Here is a 20,537-nt window from a genome sequence, read left to right as displayed (position 1 = left end):
GGAAGAGACCAAACCCTCTACGCACCATACATCAATGGCCATGAATTATATGGTAATAGTCAAACAGCACCTACAACAACAACACTAAGCTGTGTGTTAATTTACACCCACATCTGATTTATTGACAGTATCAGCGTCAAAGTATGACATTACTAAGAAGTCTTTTATAGAAAGAACAAACCAGTTAATACTGCTCATTGGTGTGTCAACCTGAGAGCAAGAAAAACACACACCCATTCTACCAACCATACATATTCAGAATGGACGGGATTGCAACCTCTATGCAAAAGCTAAGTGGCAGGCTATGCAGCTTCTTTAACCCCAACATAGATTGAGATAGTGATGACTGGTATATAAAGCCAGTATTGAAAGGGTATAACCCGTACCTCAAGAATCATTCGCAGAGCGGGTGAATGGGCAGAGTGTTAGGGAATCTGCGGCTTGACTGTGTCTCTACCACATATAGCATTACCAAAGGTAAGTAACTTTTACATCTACAGAGATATCTAGCCACAGATTCCTTAACTTTAAATTAAATACCATAGCAATACCTCACTGGAGGCGGGTCTGCGATCGAATTCTCTAAAAGAACTAACCGGTCAAATTTACCACTGACCAAGTGTACATTGGAATAGCACAACAAGGGCTTGGTTCTTAGGTTATGTTAATATGTTTTGTATAGCGCACAGCTGCCCTAGCAAAGAGGCATCCCAACGCTGAACCAGAAAACAGAGGCTGGGAGTCAGGGAAAGCACTAGACTATGGGGAAGAGATAGGTTTTGATTGCTCTGCGAAAGACCAAGTCATTTTCCATGGCACGAATGGAGTATGTTAGAGTATTCCAAAGCTTGGCAGACAGAAAGAGCGTCCGCCCGATCGTACCTTCCTCGTACGAGGCACAGTAGCCAGGTGCTGTCGAGTACAGCGAAGCTGGCGCGTGGGGTGGTAAGGTAACAGCAGATAGGTCAGGATGGCCAGAGAGGAGAGTTTTAGGATTTTAAATTCAGTACAGAAGACCTTGAATTCCACTCAGTTGGCAACAGGGAGCCAAGCCAGTGCAACTGACGGATAGCCATAGAGGTGGGACAGGTTCTGGAAGGCCCAACAGGGTTCTAGCCACCGCCTTTTGGAATGGCTGAAGCCTCAGGGTTTCGATCTTATTCACCCCCAGGTACAGTGCAATGGCATAGTCCAGTCTAGATACAATGTAGGCCAGAATAATCATTTGCCTGACTGGTGGCTCAAAGAACTCAAGCAACAGTTTAAGCCCCCCAAGTATGCCAGAGTAGGTCCCCGTGACTTTTTTGGTTTGGAGCTGAAAACTTGAGACCTGAATCTACCCAGACTCCAATATCTGTCACTTCCAGCTTAGGAGTAGGTGTGCATCCCAGTATGGCTGGCCACCACCAGTCCCCCCCATAGCTCTTGATGGTTACCCACCAGCAGGATCTCTGACTTGTTGGAGTTCAATTGGAGACAGTTATCAGTCATCCACTTGGCAACAGCTTTGAGATCTTCATGCTGCACTCCCAGTGTGGTCAGAGAGGGCTACCACTAAATGTGTATCATCAGCATATGATACGATGGTAAGCCCTCTTCTCCTTGCCAAGACTGCCAGGGGTTCAACGTAGAGATTGAAAAGCAGAGGGCTCAAGACGGAGCCTTGGGGGACTCCTTGCTTATTAGCATGGTACAAAGAGGTGAAAGGGGAGCTGTAACTTGGAAGGTCCTATTTGAAAAAAAGGACACATACCAGGTCAAAGCTCAGCCCACAACACCTGCTTCTTCTAACCTGCGTAACAAAATCTCATGAGAGACTGTATCAAATGCGGCGCTGAGGTCTAACCGAATCAGCGCTGACGTATGTCCCTCATCCAGAGCGAGCCTAAGGTGTTCTGTGACAGCCAGGAGAGCAGACTCCATACTATGACCTGAGCGAAAGCCATTCAGAGAGATGTCCAAACAGTTGCTTTCTTCCAGAAGTTTGGCAAGGATGGAATGGACAGAAGTCTTGGTGATCTTAGCAATCCATGGGAGGAGAGAGATTGAGCGATAATTCTCCAGTTCTCCAGTTTGGCTGCGTCTAGAGTAGGCTTCTTAAGCAAAGGAATCACCTTAGCTTGCTTCCAAGAACTGGGGACTGTCGCACTGGACAGAGAGTTGTTAATCACATGTCTTACAGTTGACAGCAGCAAATATAACTATCTCATAAACTGGTCAGGTTTAAGAGGATCAGAAGGGGAGCCTGATTTGATCTTGGAACACACTAACCGTAGCTCATCCAAGGAAACCTGTGGGAATGAATCCAAAGTACGCAGGGGGCGGACCCCGAACAGGGTCAGAGCTCATAGCAGTGTGAGTGAAGGATTGATAAATGTTCTCTACTTTTTCGACAAATAAAGTAGCCAGAGCCTCACACTGCTCATTAGAGGAATTAGGGGGCACAGCCGGGATACTGTGCTGTTTTAGACTTTTCAATATGGAAAAGATAATTTTAGAAGGGTTGCCACTACTCCTAATTGCCCCAGAAAAATACGCTGCGTGCGCAGTATGAATGGCCCTGTGGTAGCCATTGCTGCTTGGTAGCGCTTCTTCTGTGAAGGGTCATACTCCCGTCTCCAAGACCTCTCCAGCCTTTTACAGGTTTTTCGCAAAATGGCCAGGTCATCATTATACTATGGGTTTGAGTGGGAAGTACAGCTGACTGACCACTTTGCCGGGATAAGAGCATCAAGAGAGCTGCAGATCCAATCAGAAAATGCTTCAGCAGTGTTAGGGTCGTCAGGCAAGTTGATAGCAGCCCTGGAGAGACGGTCATGGAATTGGAAGAGGTCAAGTTTATGCCAGGGGCGTTTGAAGGCCACCTTCTGACACTGCTAACATGGAGGGGAGACCCCTGAGAGAGACATAGTAATCAGAAAGTGTGAACTGACAGAGAGTGGAGGTTTGAGAACACCGGATCCAGCAAATGTTCTGCAGAATGAGTGGGACCCTGGACCAGTTGAGTCATCTGATAAGCACCCAGGTCAGCCAGGAAATTGCCAAGCTCCATTCCCTGGGGACTTTCTAAGTGCGGGTTCAGGTCTCCGATGACACCGAAGGTGGCTGTCCTTGTAACCAAAATGTTAAAAGTGTCCACAAGTGACGGCATGAACTCTGTGGAGGGGCCAGGTGGGCGATAAATAAGTAAGCCCAACATAGTATAGCAGGCGTTCAGAGCAAGCCCGAAACGAGCGCACTCACAGCCAGCAATAGTCTCTTTAACAAAAGAGCAGGTGTAGCCGGATTTAAAAATCATAGTGATGCCTCCACCTCTAGACTCTCTATTGAGGTTAACAATGTTGAAACCCTGAGAGGGTTTATTTCTCATCTGTGCTTTTTAATGGGCTAGTCACTATCACTTAAAGTTTGTGGCATGAATTGTAATGCACCTGAGGTTACTGGGTGTTACCCGTGTTACCCGTAACAACGACCCCTCCTGATGAAAAAGTGAACATGGAGTGGCAGTACATTTTGTTTACCCAGATTGACACGAATGCCTGATATAGAGGCATACATGTTATTACCTTTAAGCACCTATTGGTAATTACCAGCACAAGGTCACCAAACGCATTAGACCTCTTGATTGCCTGGCAAGAGATACCACTAAACTCACTGAATTGTTGTATGTGTTTTTATGTGTGTTTTACCATTTGTATTACTCCACAGGTTAGGGTGCGCTTTAGAGAGTGCACACCGCCGTGGAGGCTTGGTCCTGATGAATGCTTAGCAAGTCGCACTTCATAAGCAGAAACATGTCGACCACCAACCACACTTACGCCAAATCGGATGCGCCAAGTCAATCTAGCCAGACAGCTAGCGTCTGCCTCACTTGTTTTTAATGATATCTGGTTTTCCACCACTAGAATTACTTTGGGATTAAACCAGGCATCTTTTAACCTGCACTATTTCATCGCTGCACGGACACTATCTCAACAATACCCGCTCCATTGTAATTCAGGCTTTGTACCACACCAAGGAGGCACTCGGCCGCTCTGGTGGGAACACAATGATGAAGCATGTCACCAACTAGGTTGGTGAGTGAGGGTTCTTTTAAATAAGAGGTATTCCTCGTGCTGTCCAGCCCGCTCTACTCACTCTGTTGTTATTAGAGGGTGACATGAATTCAAAATAAATATGTCAGACCTCGGGAAGTATACATCAGAGCTAAAGAGATTCTATTTACATCCGCATACAAACGTAACTAAGGCTACAAGGAACGTAGAGGTATGAACTGCTGATGTGTGATATCAGTCTGACCGACTAGGGTTTTGCCAATAGTAGGCATTCACTAAAACATGAGCTTGAAATATATATTTGTGAATGGAGTCATTAGTCCCAAACATCTGTTTGTCAGTTTATGGAAATGCTCACATTTTACTATGAAATAACAGCTTTTCATTTAGGCAAATTAAACATGGGTGCCTCAAACACAACCATATCTTTTACATGGAAAAATACTTATTTGGTCAGAAATACCAGTTTGTCATTTGTAGTCAAACATGTTTGGTGACAAAATGCCAGTTTATTTCTATCAAATAGTGGCATATACATTCCGTACGTGTCACAAATGGATAACATGCATGACTGATTCAAACTGAAAGCATTAAGGGAATGTACCTGACCAAACCAGGTGTAGGAAGATTTTGTGTTTTTTAAAGAGATTCTTGAAATATCTGGAATGGATTTCCGCCCTGGACCAGCAGCTCCACAGCAGTTCTATTATCAGGACTGCAAGATACTAAAGTGAACGAGCAGGGCAGGTTTTTGCTACGTGAGGTGCCACATCACCACATCAGGAAATCCAGGCATGAACTAATTCACAACATCAAAAAATTGAACAATTCCTAGGGTTTAGCTGTAGTTTTTTTAGATGCCAATTGAAAGGAAATGTCCTCACGTGAGCTAATATGAAAATAACTGTATGCTTTCCACTGATAACACTGGTTTCCAAGGCAATTGTGAAACCGAAACTGCACAAAATGAGAATGATTCTAACTGCCACAGATGATCAAGCCAACAGTGGTATTAAGATCTTCTTTTCCGATACCAGTAGTTACAATGGATATTGTAATGCAGACAGGACAGATATGCAGGATTTTAGGCACAGTTCTCTCTCACAGCCTTATGTTAATGAGATTAGCCTCTTGGCTCATGAGTGCGCAGTAGGACCACCACAACTTTTTGCAGTGTTGGCCTTAGGGTGGTGCGACCTTTGCAGTCGCATTGGGTCCAAAGGTGAAGGGTGAGGCTCACAAACTTAAGTGCCAACACTATATGATTGTAATGAATCGTCTCGTCATAGAGAGTTAGATTACAGTCTACAGTCTACAGCCACACTGCTCTACAGTATAGATTATAGACTTTGGCAAAGCCAAAATATCTGGCTCAACACTTCTAAGGCCCCAACGGCAAGACCTATTGGCTATGCCAATGCTTGTTATGCCTGGTGCGAGCTTTGAAGTCAAAGAAACATCTAGAGGTTTACCCCCTGCACAGATGGCATTGACATTTCCTGCCTCCCTACCCAGGCTCCACTGGGTCTAGTGTCACAAAAGCCTAGTGTGAAGTTTTTTGTGTGCAGCTCCTTTGAAATGGAAGTGGGGCTGTGCACAGCATTGTCCCTCCTGCCCGGATGGCTGATCCTGCCAATGCTTAGTTCCCTCTTTGTAACTGTGTGGGAGAACTATACAAAGGATAACGGCCAACAACAAAATGCCCACTTTCTAAAAGTGCCAATTTCCAAATTCTTTAGAAACCAAACATGGCATCCCTAAAAAAGTTATCACTTATTAAATGTAATGATGTAACGATGTAACCCAATGTTATCTTATGAGAAAGGTAGGCCTAATAGTAGTACAAAACGAGTTTGTGAGTTTTTCACTATCAGGACATGCTAAACTTAAAAGTCTAACTTTTTTAATATAATGCACCCTCCCCTATGGGATTTTTAGGGCCTATGCCAGGGGTTACATATGTATTAAAAAAGTCATTTTAGGCTTGTCAAAATATTTATTTTGCCATGTCAATGGCAGTTTAAAACTGCACAAAGGCTGCAATGGCAATCCTGAGGCATGTTTTAAGGGGCTACTTAAGTGGGTGGCACAATACGTGCTGCTGGCCACTAGTAGCATTTACTTTACCAGCCGTGGGTATATGGTATACCATTTTAATAGGGAACTAGAAGTAAACTAAAAAGGGGAATCAGCTGCAAGCCAATTTTACCATGTTCTAGGGAGTGACCACAAGCACTTTTAGCACTGATTAGCAGTGTTTAAGTGCACAGTCTCTTGATGCCAACAAAGAAATTCAGCAAAACAGGAGGAGAGAAGATAAACTCTTTGGGGGAAGACCACCTGAAGGCTGACCGGTCTCACAGGGTTCTATCAAGATCGTTATTTCGATTTCTACTTCGTCTGTTTTTAGGTCGAACCTACGGCAGCGTGTATGCTCTGCATAGGAAATCGGCCACTTGGAATCACTTAAGCTAGTGTAGAAGCTCGTGCGTGTAGTACTCACACACGACTGGCCTTTGCGTCTGGCTTTAGTACGCAATTGGCCAAAGGTGTGTGGAGGTCCCAGCTTCTTGTGAAATGTTTACTCCCAGAGCGTTTTGCTCTCGGGAGGCAGCAGAGGCGCGCAGGGGCCATCTGTTTTTAATTAGAGTGCCTGCGCTTGTCTCCCATGCAGTATCTCTCCCCCCTAGTGCAGGCTGTGGTTCTTGGACTTTGACTTTCCCAGAAGTTGGAACGAATGAACGAACATCATGGTTAAGCAAAATAGTGTCACTCACAAGTGAGGGGAATGAGTTGCTAAAGGGTACTCAACCACAGCCCACATTAATTTTGAAAGAGTAAATTACATAGGGTTATCTACTGGATTTCTGAAAGTTGTCAACAGCAAATTTCACTTAAGATGATGTAAAATCTGCCAATTATGAACAGAAAAGGGGACATTAGTAGCCCCAGCAAAATAAAGCTAACATGTGCAAACTCGTGCACCCACTAGCATTCACAATCCCTTTGTAGGTGGCGGCTCACCCTGGAAACTAACACACATATATTCCTGCAAAGAGCAAGCATCTTTTCAAAGTGGCAAATGATGTGAGTGGCACATTGTGTTTAGGCCTGCAACATTTGTAAAGATTCGATATATACCAAGTCTGCAGCTGGGTTTACCATCATCAGCAATGCAAGGTTTGTTTGTGCACCACAAGAAAGTCTCATGGTCGAATCAACCCTCCCACAGTGGAAAAGGTGAACGCTTATTCTCTGCGAGTTTACATGTTACAGAGGTCGTTTATCAGAGTATCAAATGTTTGCAGAATGTTTCTCTGCAAGTTTTCCTTTTGAGACATAAATTGTTGTACACGTCACAACTGTCACTCAAATGTTGGGGGAGGACAACACTGCATGAAGTTGCACAGATTTCGCTAGAAACAAACTGTGTTGCCCCCATCCCCTTGCCCCTATCCCCTTACCCCCCCCCCCCGTCCCCTCTCCACACACACCTCTAGGAATGACCTGAACTTTACATCAGTGCACGGGGCTCTCACTAGACAAGAAGCAAGCTCCGCCTTCCTCCGGGTCCCCCGTGGAAGCTGAGAGCGAAAGCAGCCGCCACACGCCCTGTGTCTGGCCCAGAAAATGTATATTCCTTCCAGACTATCACCCTCCTGGGAGTTCAGAAAGTTGTGGAAAAGATGCACGTTTAAAAAGATCCACTCAGTGAGAAGATATGTTTATTGCAAACTTTGCTCTCTGCGCCCACTGAAGCCCCGCTTCTACCCGCTACATCCTGGATGTAATGCAGTTGTATTGAGTGGTGTGTTGTTGTCCACTGTAGACCGCTCTGTCAAAGCTTGCTTAACCCTTGCCCTGAAACCAATGACAGAAAATGAAACCCACCCGTATTCCAGGGATGCCGGAAAGAAAAATGTCTCTGCAAAGGGATAAAAACTATTCTGATCCACAGGTGTGCTGGAAAGTTTCTCAAGCGTTTACTCAGGGAGATCTGCACCAGGGGGAAAACTGGCATCAGTAAAGTTTGCAAAGTTGGAGTAAACCTTGAATCTACAGTGTAGCAGACAGATACACATAAAACAGACTGCAAGAATATATGTTCAGAACATCTACTTTTAAAATATCTAACACATACGAAGATCTTCCTACAAAATGTTGCCCTTAAATTCTTCCATGCAGCTTTTTTATGAATAGGTTAGTTATTCTCTTTTTTACTCCATTCCCACCATATTAGGCAGCAAGTGATTGATGATGGATTTTGGGAGATATGAAGCTTGATATTGGTTTGTGACACTAGGTTTTGAATCCTGTATTTTTAATATATAGTTTAATATCCTGCTGCTTTTATAGATTTCTATAGCTACTCAGTTGGGGTTTTGTGAATCCATAAAAGTTAGATATCTACTCCAAACGTAGGAGTAGCCCTTCGGGGGAAGTGTTCCAACTTTTGCTAATCGGGTGCAGGATGTAAAGATCTCCAAGGTACACATCTCTTGAGGGTCATCCACAGTCCCACAATCCCCTGCTTGTCTTACCAATGGTACCCACAGTGGGTCTCCCAGGGCAGCATTCTGTCTATTGCGCTCTGGGCTGCATGACCTGAATGTCAATGATATCTACTAAATGTACTTACCGGGTCACTGACGGTCACTCTGTGAAGTGTGGTGACACCAACCCCTGTGTCTGTAGCTCGTTACAAAACATGGGCAGATATAAGAAATACATCAGGGCCCACCCCCCCCTAATCATGGTCCACCCCCTAATCATGGTCCACCCCCCCTAATCATGGTCCACCCCCCCATATCAGGGTCCACCACCCCCTCCCACAAATCATGGCTCCCAACCCCCCCCCCCCCCCCATCTCAAAGAATTTCTCAGAATATGGGACACATTCCGCTACTAGACCGATGAGGAAGAGTTCCTAGGAGCCTGCGCCTTGCAGAGGTGGAACCCCCACGCAACAAGGGCTTCCTACAATAGTAGGGCCTGACTTGGGGCATTAATCAGAATTACAACTTATGCACACTCTGATCCCCGCCAAGGCCTTGATGTTCAAAGGCGATGCCGTATTGTCAATTTACCGCGGTTTTCCCCCAGCCTCTCCTGGAACCCCATTTCATAACACCAGCAGATGTGCTCTGTACATACTCAATAATCAAAAAACATTACATAAGCAAACCCCCAGAGATGGGGGTCTCCAGGAACAGGCGGTGGGCAGAATTTACCATAAGACCTTTGGTGAAAATCACGTACGCCTAATTTGTATTTCGTGCTGCAAGTAAATCACTCCCCCCGTAGTAGTGGAGAGCGGGGTTTGGAGGGGTCACCAGATTCCCACCTCATATATCCCCCACTAATCCATAATTAGATATGGTTGAGTCCTGGTAATGAATGGAAATGTAAGGCCAGGCCTGTGAGATGTCAAACTCTCATCCCGTTGGAAAATGGCGGCGCTTCCAGGCCTCCGAAAACTACTGTAACAAAGGTGCAGCCTAGAGAGGCCCCCCCCCACAATGCTTGCTTCAGAAAGGGGGCTGAGGCTATGGGGGTGTCTGCTGGACTCACTTTCAGCACAGCTGGGAGGGAGATGATGCCAGGCCGGGCCCACCCAGTGTAGGAAGGGAGCTAGAAACACTTACCTCCTAGACATAGAATTCATTGTAACAGACAGATGGACACACAGACCGACCGAACTGCAGACACCACAACTCCCCTGCGTATTTTAATGCTCTGATATTCACTCAGAAAATATTCAATACAAATATAACAAAAAGAAACAGAGGAGACGTAAACTACGGCAACAAAGAACCTTTACTGAGTACACATCTTTTTTTCTTCTTTCAAGCAGGGGTGTGGAATTTATTAAAATATCTATTTGTCCATGGGGCAGGTTGCTTCATAAATCTACTTGTCCTGTAACAAAATCCACTTGTCCCTTTGGTGCCATGTTGTGCGGCGACAAATTATGGCAGCAATCTCATTATAAAAGAGCTCTTATATAGCCTCTCTGATTATGCTAGGGCTCATACCATAGTAGTGTTTGAATACTAGTAATCCCTTTATGTTGCTACGTTTCTGCAGATCTACATACTGGGTCTAAAGGAAGTGGTAACAACAGTTCCAGGGTTGGAATGTCCTTTTGAGTCTGTGCAAACCTACTAACTTGCATGATTTAAGGGTTTTCAACTCTAATCTTTTCCAATACTGAGAAATGTTGGAAATGTACTCCTGACAATGGCAGACGTAAACCTTCTTCCAGAGTTGGGGAGAAAAAGTGATTGGAGGGAAAATAAACTTGCAAACACTCATGTTTTCGCATGAGCTAATCTACACATGCAGATTTGCTCATTCTAAAATGCAGTTCACAAATATTTTCTAGGAGTACTATTTCTTGCCCTACTGCTGTAAATTCTTGTGAATTCACGAAAGCCATATATCTGCCCTTAATGCAAGGACATAAACCAAGGGTGCACTTTTGAAACTTTCTTTAATAATTGGGCCCCTAATTAGGTCTGGTGTTAACCAGGACCTTTAGTGTTTATTAAAATTCTCTCTCTGTATCGGCTGGCTTCACGTGAGTGACAGCATTCTGCTCTTTCATAAGGAGCTTATCGGCACACCAAGTAGATTTGGTAAGTGCCAATAACTAATGTGGCAGTGTGTGCTTTTTTGAGACCAAAAACATTTTTTTCTTTTGCCAATGTTTGTTATAATGGTCAGGGTCCGGCAGCTCTCACATCAATAAGGTTTTACAAAAACCCATGCCACAACAAGTCATGCATTGCCAAAACGAAAAAGCTGACCACCATTTCAAACCTACTGGCTTTACCAATGCTTGTTTATTTTTATGTTTCCCAAAATCTTATTGAAACTGGTTACACTGACTTTCTAATATGAATATTTTGGGGAAATACTAGCATGCATCAACACATTTTACTAAATGATGCAGCAAAGAAATGGCACCTGAAATTTCACAGTAGTTTAGCAAAAAAATGTTTTTCCCACTTTCATTTTTAGGGACATTTTATATTGAAAGCAAAGAATCATTAATCTTGCTTTCAAGCTTCTGCAAATATTTGCATCTAATCAGAGAGCATTCTGGGAGCATTATGCATAGCCTCATATTGCTTAACTTTTAAACTGTGTGTCCACTGTCAGTAGTGCAGTCAGAACTTACATTTACTGAAAGCGCAAAGCCTAATAATAAAGGCTGTCAATTAATGAACCATGAATACAAGTTTGAACAGCATTAACATATGCACACACATATTAACTTAACTGCAGGCAGTGCCCTTCTCTGATCCTTAATGTGGTACTGCAAACTGGCAGCCAAAGGGTCTGTGCTGCAGGGGGTTGGGCCTGCTTGTCCCAAGGACAAAATGCACATTAAAACTTTTTGCCCTTGACCCCCGACAATATGTCCTGGGCGTCGGGCTACAGGAATTCCACATCCCTGTTCAAGACAGCATTGTTTTTTTCCCACAGATTCAATTAAAAAAAACCACAAAGCTGCTTTTTTTGAAAATGAGTCTTTTTGCTGGTGTCGCACCCCTCAATGGCTGGTTGTCGTGTTTGTTTTTTTTAGGTCGAGCCTATGGCAGCGTGCATGCGCTGCATAGGAAATCGACCTCTTCAGCTTGTGTAGAAGCTCGTGTGTGTGGTGCTCATTGGCTTTTGCGTCTGGCTTTAGTACGCAATAGGTCAAAGGCGTGTGGAGGTCCCAGCTTCGTGTGAAATGTTTACTCCCAGAGCGTTTTGCTCTCGGGAGCCAGCTGCGGCGTGTAGGGGCTATCTGTTTTGAATTAGATGCCTGCGCTTGTCTCCCACGCAGTGTCTCTCCCCCCTCGTGCAGGCCGTGGTTCTCAGACTTTCATTTTCCCAGAAGTTGGAATGAAGGAACGCACACACGTTTGTCTCAGCATACTCAAGTGGCGTAGACTCGACTCCGCACTGTATGGAAGTCCCTCTTTAAACGATAGCTTACTCTCTTATAAAGTTCCAAAGAGATTCAGAAGTGTCTTAGTGAAAATCCCCGTCCCCCCCTCAGGTGAACCAGGTCTCGACCCCCATAATTTTTATTTACTTTATTAAATCAGATTTTTACATCAGTATGGAGCCCCCCTTGGGACCCACAACTTGGCCACTGTGTTGTGGACGTGATGCTCAGAATGGCTGGGATCTTGCAGCCAGTAAATAAGGTACAGACACACGGTCTGAGGGTCTCCAGAGGTAAAAGGGGGGCTGAAGGAAGTGCGCTCCGAGGCCGCCATAATCCCAGAAGAGGCGCTGGCCATTGTTGTGGGGTTTCTGCTAATCCCCACGATTCCTCATTCTACTGGTGTTTACGAGTCGCGGCCAAGGGCTCTCCAGGGCAGTGGGTGCAGAAAAGGAGGATATAGTGCTTTACACGGATGTAAACAGGGCGCTTCCGCTCCGGCACCCCCAACACCGACTGGAGCAGGAGACAAAGTGGTGATTTACCCCCTGCCCTTGTATAGTCTGGCCCACCAACCCCCCTATCCCCCGCTCCTCGGCTCACATTTCTCACGTGTAGATTATTCACAACACAGATGAAAGTCACCGAGCACTACAAATATTAGCGCCCAGAGCACCACTCTCAGCAACTTTAAACTGCCCTATGTAGCCCTCACTCCCCAGGAGCACTGTGACATCTTGCCTGCGTCACTTTCTCTGGGAGCCTCATTTGGAAACATCATATCCCAAAAACATAATATCTCCTGCAATCGGTGCAAATCTGGTGGTAGAAGTGCTGGTTGTTGTGTGATTCTATCATGTGTGGGAAAAGCCCTTACAGGGCCCTGAAAGTTATTATAACCATCAATATAAGGCTTGTGAGCATAACATTAAAAAAAAGCATTCACCCAGTCATCCATCACGTGTCCATTTCCTCTGTGTCTTCTCCGCCTTTCCCCCTCCTGTTTCTTCTCAGTATGTCTCTGGTTGCCTCGCTCTCTCTCCTCCCTCCCTGTCTGTCTGTCAGTTGGTTGCATTTTTCTCTCTTTGTCTCCTTCTCTTCTTTTTTCTCCTTCTCTTCTTTTTTCCCCCTTCATTCCCCCTTCTAGCTGTCTCTGCCCTCCCTGCACTGCCCTCGGATGGTATTAATACAAGTGTAGTTTTCAATTAGCTCTCTTTACTGCTGTGATTAGGCACCCGCCCGGTTCTAATAACTTCACATGCAGCCGAGCAGTGAGATATGCTGCCCAATCTCCGTCTTGCGCGTCTCTCACTGACCCCTGCCCCAAATGTCTTTTAATTCACCCTTCATTGCCCACCTCTAGTTCCTTCCATTTCCTCCGTCTCCCCATGCTCTCCTCATGCTTTATATTAATTCCCTTCCCACCAGTGGTGCTCTGCCACATACTCCTTTCCTCTCATTCACAACATCTTTCCCTCTTCAGCCTGCCCTCCTTCCCGTCAGTGTTCGGTCTCCTCCTTCCCACATATCCGTCCCTGCACCTCTCTTTCGCCTTAACCCACTCCCTGCCCTTTCTTCCTCCTCATAACAGCTTCTTCCCTCCTACTCTTCGTCTCTCTCCCTTTTCATCTCGCCCCTTCCCTCCAGTTACTCCTCTCTCTCCCTCTCTGTCACATCATCCCTCCCAAACCAGCCTGACTCTCTCCCTCCTGATCTCATGCCCCTTCACTCCCTGTCTCAGTGCAATACGATAAAATCAAGCATTGGCATAGCCAATAGGGCTCCCTTTTGGTACCTTCTAAGTATTTAGTTATGCAGCACAGTATACTTGATGCAACAACATTAACTGTTGCATGGTTAAACACTTATAAGGTCCCAAAGGCAAGACCTATTGGCTATGCCAATGCTTGTTTTCTCTTACTTTCCATTCCTTTCCTGTTACTGATACTCACCCAGCTTCACCTCCAACCGTGACGGATACCTTGTATAACCTAGATACACACCAAAGGAACTCTCCAGAAACACTTTTTGGCAGGCATCTCCCATCGGGGTGGACTGGGTGACAACTCTCTATGCAACCCTTATAAATATCATAACTGCTGATGGATGCTAGTGTTCAGACTTTTGTAATCAGATATCCATGACCGATCCCCAGGAGGTGCATCAATGGAGTTTAGGTTTGGGCAATGCATCCAAAGGTGATACGGGATTCTGAAGCTAAGCTGTATGCTGCGAAACACCACAGGAAGTCATGTAAGTCCTGTTCCAAGTTGAGAGCGATGATCTGTTCCTACGGCCTGGGCACTTCCATGACCGGTCTTCATTGCGGTCCAAATCTTTTGGAAAGTGGAAATCAAACGTAAGAAGTGGAGGACTGGTACCAGTCTTGACATGAGGAAGTTAAGAAGGCCCTCGATCCCACTCCCGGTCCCCTGCTAAGAAGCCAACCTGATGAACCCTGAATTTCCTGAGCCATCAGTGACGCCACAACATTTTGAGGTTTTCAAAGAAGCCATGTCTCCCTCTGGCACGCTGTCGGGCCGCATGGATCTGGGAAGGTCCCCAGCTGGCTTTTCACTGGCAGATCTGTCCTCGCCACCACCTGGGTCTCCTGAACATTTGTTAATTATTTTTGTATTGATTTTAACCAAAGCTCTCCCAATGTTGATACAGAGCACGCATATAAATCAGGAACAGTTACAACACTATACAAGAAAATTAGTGACTTGACCATACAGTCCCAAAGACCCTGTTGCCAAAACCGCCATGCTAATTAGTCCCTAACAACCGTGTTTCCCCATCTAAGCACCAAAGTCTAGCCAGACAAGGTTCTACCACGACCCCCTGTATTCTGCCCAATCCTTCCAGATCTTAAGCTGTTTCTGGGGAGAGCCTCTATGGGTGGCTCCAAACCCATACAACGATCCATACCCAAAGCCCATTTACAATCTTCCATGCTTGCGTGATGTCTTGCTAAATGATCATCAGACCCATCCAGAGCAGCACTCTCTGAAATCTATTCCCTACCAATTCATCCGTAAGATGTCGGAAGATCAATTTTGGGTCTCTAGGGATTGGCCAACCCATTACCGATTCCAGGGCACCTAGCACTTCATTCCAATAAAGCGACAGAATGTGACAGTGCAAAAATGTGTGCATCAAATCGCCATCAGGCTCATCACAGCGCAATCAACTTCTTGTCACGATCAGCCACATACCAGATAGGCATGAGCTAGTGGAATATGTGTGGTGTAATAGTAGAAGTTGCATCAGACAGAACAGCGTAGCCATCACAGCCTCCCTATGGGTGGCTACCGTCTGAATCTAGTCCTCATCCTCTAGCGGTACCAGGTCTTGCTCCCACAACGCTCTCACCCCCACAATTGGATGAGGTTGGTTACGAAGTAGAGTCTGATAAATGGAGGATAGTTTATGTTCCTTATTGTCAGTGAGTAAGACCTTAGCTTCCAAGGGGAAGAATTCAGGTATTCGATCTAGTCCTCATTCTCTTGCGGTCCCAGGTCTTGCTCCCACAATTGGATCAGGTTGGTTACGAAGTAGAGTCTGATAAATGGAGGATATTTTATGTTCCTTAATGTCAGTGAGTAAGACCTTAGCTTCCCAGGGAGAATATTCAGGTATGGATTTGGCCAATTGTAAATAAGGGCTCAACACATGCCTGGGTTGAAGATACCTGAAAATCTGAGTGCAGTGCATCTGAAAATCTGCTTGTAAGTCCTGAAAAGACTTCAGGGGCACATTATAGAGGATGTTGCCCAGCAAGGAGATGCATATGGTGTCTCAGGCCGAGAACCCTTGTAGGGCAACGACCTGCAGAAGCAGGTGTCCCAGTCCACAGTTGAGTATGCAAGGTAAGCCTACCTGCCCACCCTATGGACTTTACCGCATCCACACAGATCTTCTGCACTACTGCTGTAGCAGTTGGGAGGGTAGGTGGGATATTTCCCTCATAGAGTAAGTCGGGGAGGTTATGACGACCTGGGAACCACCCCTCTGTTTCATAGGTTGGATCCTCAAACCACCAGTTATTCACAATTAGAAGGTGTGAAGCCATATAGCAGAGGAGGATGTCGGGAGGAGTTATACCCCCGAAGGTATGCCGAGAAGGTTTATTGAGGGAAATTCGAGGGGCTCCCCCATTCCATTGCAAGTCGCAGATCAGAGCGTTAACCTTAAAGAAAGTCCAGGGTACCGCGAACTGATAGCGAAGTCTAGGCAGGGAAACCAACTTCAAGTTCAAGTTCAAGTTCAAAAGCTTTTATTCGATTTGTACATACAAATCATACAAGCAAAAACACAATTGAAATATTAAAATCACAAAATAATCTTTCCTGAAAAAGGGAAAAAGCTAAAGTGCAGCAAGTGGAAGGTATTCATGCCTCTATAGGTCAAACATGTTCTTATAAAATACACGACGTTCTTGCATGGACTAACTGGGAATCAATAGAAATTACTTACTAGGCCTTTACTGGGGACTGTATATTAAAATTGTTAAATAATCATTCAATACTGTGGGGCACTGCATAAATACCTTAATACAGACATTGATATAAAATTCAAAGAAAGATAAAACATATGTATACAGACAGGGATAATAACATTAATTTCATCATGAATAAACCCTGGCAGCTGTATAACACAAGTACAGACAGGTCAGTAAACAACATTAAAGTACAATACTTTTCCTGGCAGCTGTACATTTTAAAATAAAAGTAGCCAAGAAGAAACAAATCTCCTCGTTCACTAGTAAGGATAAAAATATCAATGCTGTTTGTGTGGTACAGATATTATATTTGATAAAAATTGGTTTAAGGTATTTAAGCCTAAAATACTGATAAAATTTACAAAAAAGTAAAAAATGGCAACTACTCTGACGAGAAGTACCGTCACACGGACAAGGTGTGTTTGAACTAGTCTTTGTGTTTGGAAAAGCAACCAAGTGGTGTACAATACCCAATCTGACTCGTGTTAAAACATACTGGTGGGAAGGGCGGGTCACAAATACAAGATAGGACTGCAGTCCAGAAGCTAAATTTAGATCTTTGTAAAATTTCAAAGTAGCAAGATTTCCAACAGCTTTGTCTCGCTCAGCCTTACGAAAATTAAGGAACGTTGTCTTAATTTCTTTTTTTGAAATGGATACAACCTTTTCCGGCTCACGGAACACATTAATGTTAAACAAAAGTAGATACCAATGATGGATGTATCTTAACCATAATACCCGTGAGGAATGATCCAAACCTATACAGTCAAGGATAATATCCTGAGTGAATCGGGTCTCCGGCTTAGCCCAAATAGATCGCCACAATAAAAGTGGCCGAACTGCTGCTAAGTCAGAGATGTACTCGATCCCAACTTCGTCATGGATCAACTGTATGGAGGCGGAAGGGGGAACACATAATAGCCTCCTTAAGAACTTATTTTCCTCCTTCTGCAAGAGAATACCCTCACAGTGACCCCACACCCCTGCCCCATACAGAGCAGAGGAAACACAGCATACATTATATATGTTCGTCATATCATAGATACTTCGTGAGCCAAGTTTAGAGGCAAAACGAAAAATGCTACTAGTGGACCGTAACATTTTTATTTTTACGGCATCAAATTCCGCATTCCAGGACCCACTGTTACTATATGTTATTCCCAAATAACAAAAGGATTTAACAGAGGTCAGCTTTTCCTTATCTAGGAAAAAAGTATGTTTTACCTGCTTGGCTGCCTGACCACATGACATTACGTATGTCTTAGTTTTATTCACACGAAGCTGCCTATCTTGTATAAACTGCGTGAAATTATCAATAAGGCGCTGTAGGCCCAACTGTGTTCGAGATAAAAGAACAGCGTCATCCGCATAAAGTAACAGCGGAACAGGTTTACCACCAATCAGGGGGGCATCTGCTAAAATGTTGGTCAAGGATCGGTCTACACCATTAATAAAAAGGGAAAATAAAAGCGGGGCTAAAACACAACCTTGACGAATGCCCCGAGACACTTTAAAAAACGGGGTACATTCGCCAAGGGTACCATAGCGGACTTTACATGAAAGTTTTTCGTATAGTCTGGCTAAAAAATACACTATTTCCCTTGGTGCCCCTGCTTCAAGCAGAACCTCCCAAAGAATACTATGGTTAACCAAATCAAAAGCGCTGCTCAAATCAGCAAAACATAAAAAGAGGTTGCCACTTTTGGCCACAGTATATTTACTGATTAAAAGGTCCAGATTTACGCATTGGTCCAGTGTACCCAGACCTTTGCGGAAACCGTATTGGACTTTAGTTAAGATGTTAAAATCAGTTGCCCAGTCTTCTAGCCTCTTCAGTAAAATCCTGCTCATCACCTTTACAGAGGCATCCAGTAATGAAATTGGGCGATAATTAGAGGCCTCTGACTTATCGCCCTTCTTATGTAAAGGGATGATGATCGATTGACCCCAGGTAGAAGGGAATTCATTTTCAGCCGCACAATTAAAAATCCTTGTCAAAATGGGAGCCCATAACGCTGTTTCATCTTTATATAAATCCAGCGGGACCCCATCGGGGCCAGGTGCCTTGCCTCCTTTACTTAAAGAAATTGCTTCCTGACATTCTTCCAATGTTATAGCCAACGAAAGGGGCAACCATGGGTTTATATTTGGTGGTGGTAACTCAGAAGTTGGCCCTTCAGGGTTAAATATTTTAGAAAAATGATTAACCCAGTCGCTACATGCCACATATGAGGTCAGTTCTGGAACATTTTCTCTACTGAGAAACGAACTATTAATCGTTTCCCAATAGAGTTTACTGTTTTTAGTCTCAGCAGCCTCCCTCAGCTTGTCCCACGCCTCAGACTGTAATACCCTTTTCCTTTTATTGATGGCTAATTTATAACTAGCCCTGAGGTGTTGTATCACAGTCTTAACACGTGGTTTGGTGCCTAGCGCATTCTTTAGGTTACGGAGGGCGACGATACATGTCTTATCAAACCACCCCTGCTTTTGACCACTGTTGGCTGACGGGGTCTTAGTGAAGATACCCTCAATAATGATGTTCAAAGATACAAAACATTCTATTAAACAGCCAGAATCACTGTCATCATCCAAACAATAACTAATTTGATTCTTGCATTGGGTGACAACCTCCTTCTGCTTAACTTTGGAATTTACACCGGTCCATTTAACCCTAAGGCCCTTTGGTCTAGTAGGCACTATATCGGTTGTACATTTATCACCTGAAACTGTTGAGGTGCCATGCCCCAAGAGGGTAACACGTAGGCTATTATGGTCACTGAGACTTTCTTCATTCACATATAAATCAGTGTAGTCTCCACTGCTAGACAACAAGATATGATCAATAAATGAACATGCATCTCTACCCGTGAATGTAGGGCATGTTATTGCCCGATTGTTAACATTGCAATTTAACAGGGTCATATCTAGCATGGCTAGCATATTATTTAGGGTGGAACCATAGCTGCAGTGTTGGAAATGAGGGGAATCCTCCTTCCCCCCCTGATCTCTCCAATGGCTATTTAATACTACATCAAAGCCACAGATATTCCCGTTAGATAGATGGCAAGGCTGCAAATTAAAATCCCCAGCCCATACCACCTCAGCCTTTCTTTTCGAGATATCTAAAGCTTTAATGATTTCCTTTTCTAAAGGCAGTAAAATATCCCCCCTGGTGGCGTCAAAAATGTTGTTATAGAAGTTAACAATAACTAAGTCAATGTTCTTTCTGCATTCCACCCTTATAACTTGGCTGTGTGTCCCCACAGTTGTACTATATTTGACCGTACAGTCACACAGCTTAGTTGACACTAACAATAAAAGGCCTCCCTTAGCCCTACCCGAGCTGGATTTGGTTGCTCTGAGACAAAAAGATGCATACCCTTCAATATTAATAGGGTCTGGACACCAAGTTTCCTGTAATAAAATTAAATCAAAACCCTCGCCCAAAAAGCTGGTCCAAAAGGGTGTACCCAATTTACTAGTAAGACCAGCAATATTCCAGGAAATAAGAGAGATTCCTGCTGGTTTCCCAGCACTACCAGCAACAGGTAACTCCTGCTGGTTTACTGGTGATAATAAAGCAGGACCCTCTTCCTGAAAGATGGTAACCGGACTTAGGCTAGGGCTAGCAGTAGTTGTACATATATCCAGGCTACCCTGATTGCCTATGTGCTGGGAAGGTCTTAATGATGACAATTCAATAGATTCGTGGGGTACGACTGGGGGCTTGGCAGAGGAAAAAAAAGAATACTCCATCTCAGAATTAGGGTTGTTTAGATCCAATGCTTCAAGTGAGCTGAGTCAGTCTACCTCATCTAGCACGGCATATCTATTTGGGTGGGCGAATTGTGAGGACATGGGGTCTTGAGAGTGGGGCGGGTCCTGCCACGTTTGTTGCCAAGAATATTTATCCAATTGAGGTGGCTGAAAAGATTGCGGCCATTGATAAACTGACTGAGGTAAAGGTGGCGGAAAATGAAAAGGGTGTTGCCAGTGGGCTTTTGCTTGATGCATAGGAAAGAGTGGGGCAATT

At 44.5% G+C, this 20,537-nt stretch overlaps 1 protein-coding gene across 3 annotated transcripts in view; it reads right to left on the bottom strand.

The window, feature by feature from the left end:
- SPG21 (SPG21 abhydrolase domain containing, maspardin) overlaps window positions 1-20,537 on the bottom strand; it is a 374,771-nt gene that overhangs the window by 207,749 nt on the left and 146,485 nt on the right. The gene's annotated exons all lie outside the window — the stretch shown is intronic.

This window comes from Lissotriton vulgaris, chromosome 2_1, assembly GCF_964263255.1.
Source record: "Lissotriton vulgaris chromosome 2_1, aLisVul1.2, whole genome shotgun sequence".
In the NCBI taxonomy this organism is placed as follows: Eukaryota; Metazoa; Chordata; class Amphibia; order Caudata; family Salamandridae; genus Lissotriton; species Lissotriton vulgaris.
The sequence above is the reverse complement of the archived record's forward strand: the minus strand, read 5'-3'. Positions and strand labels throughout refer to the sequence as shown.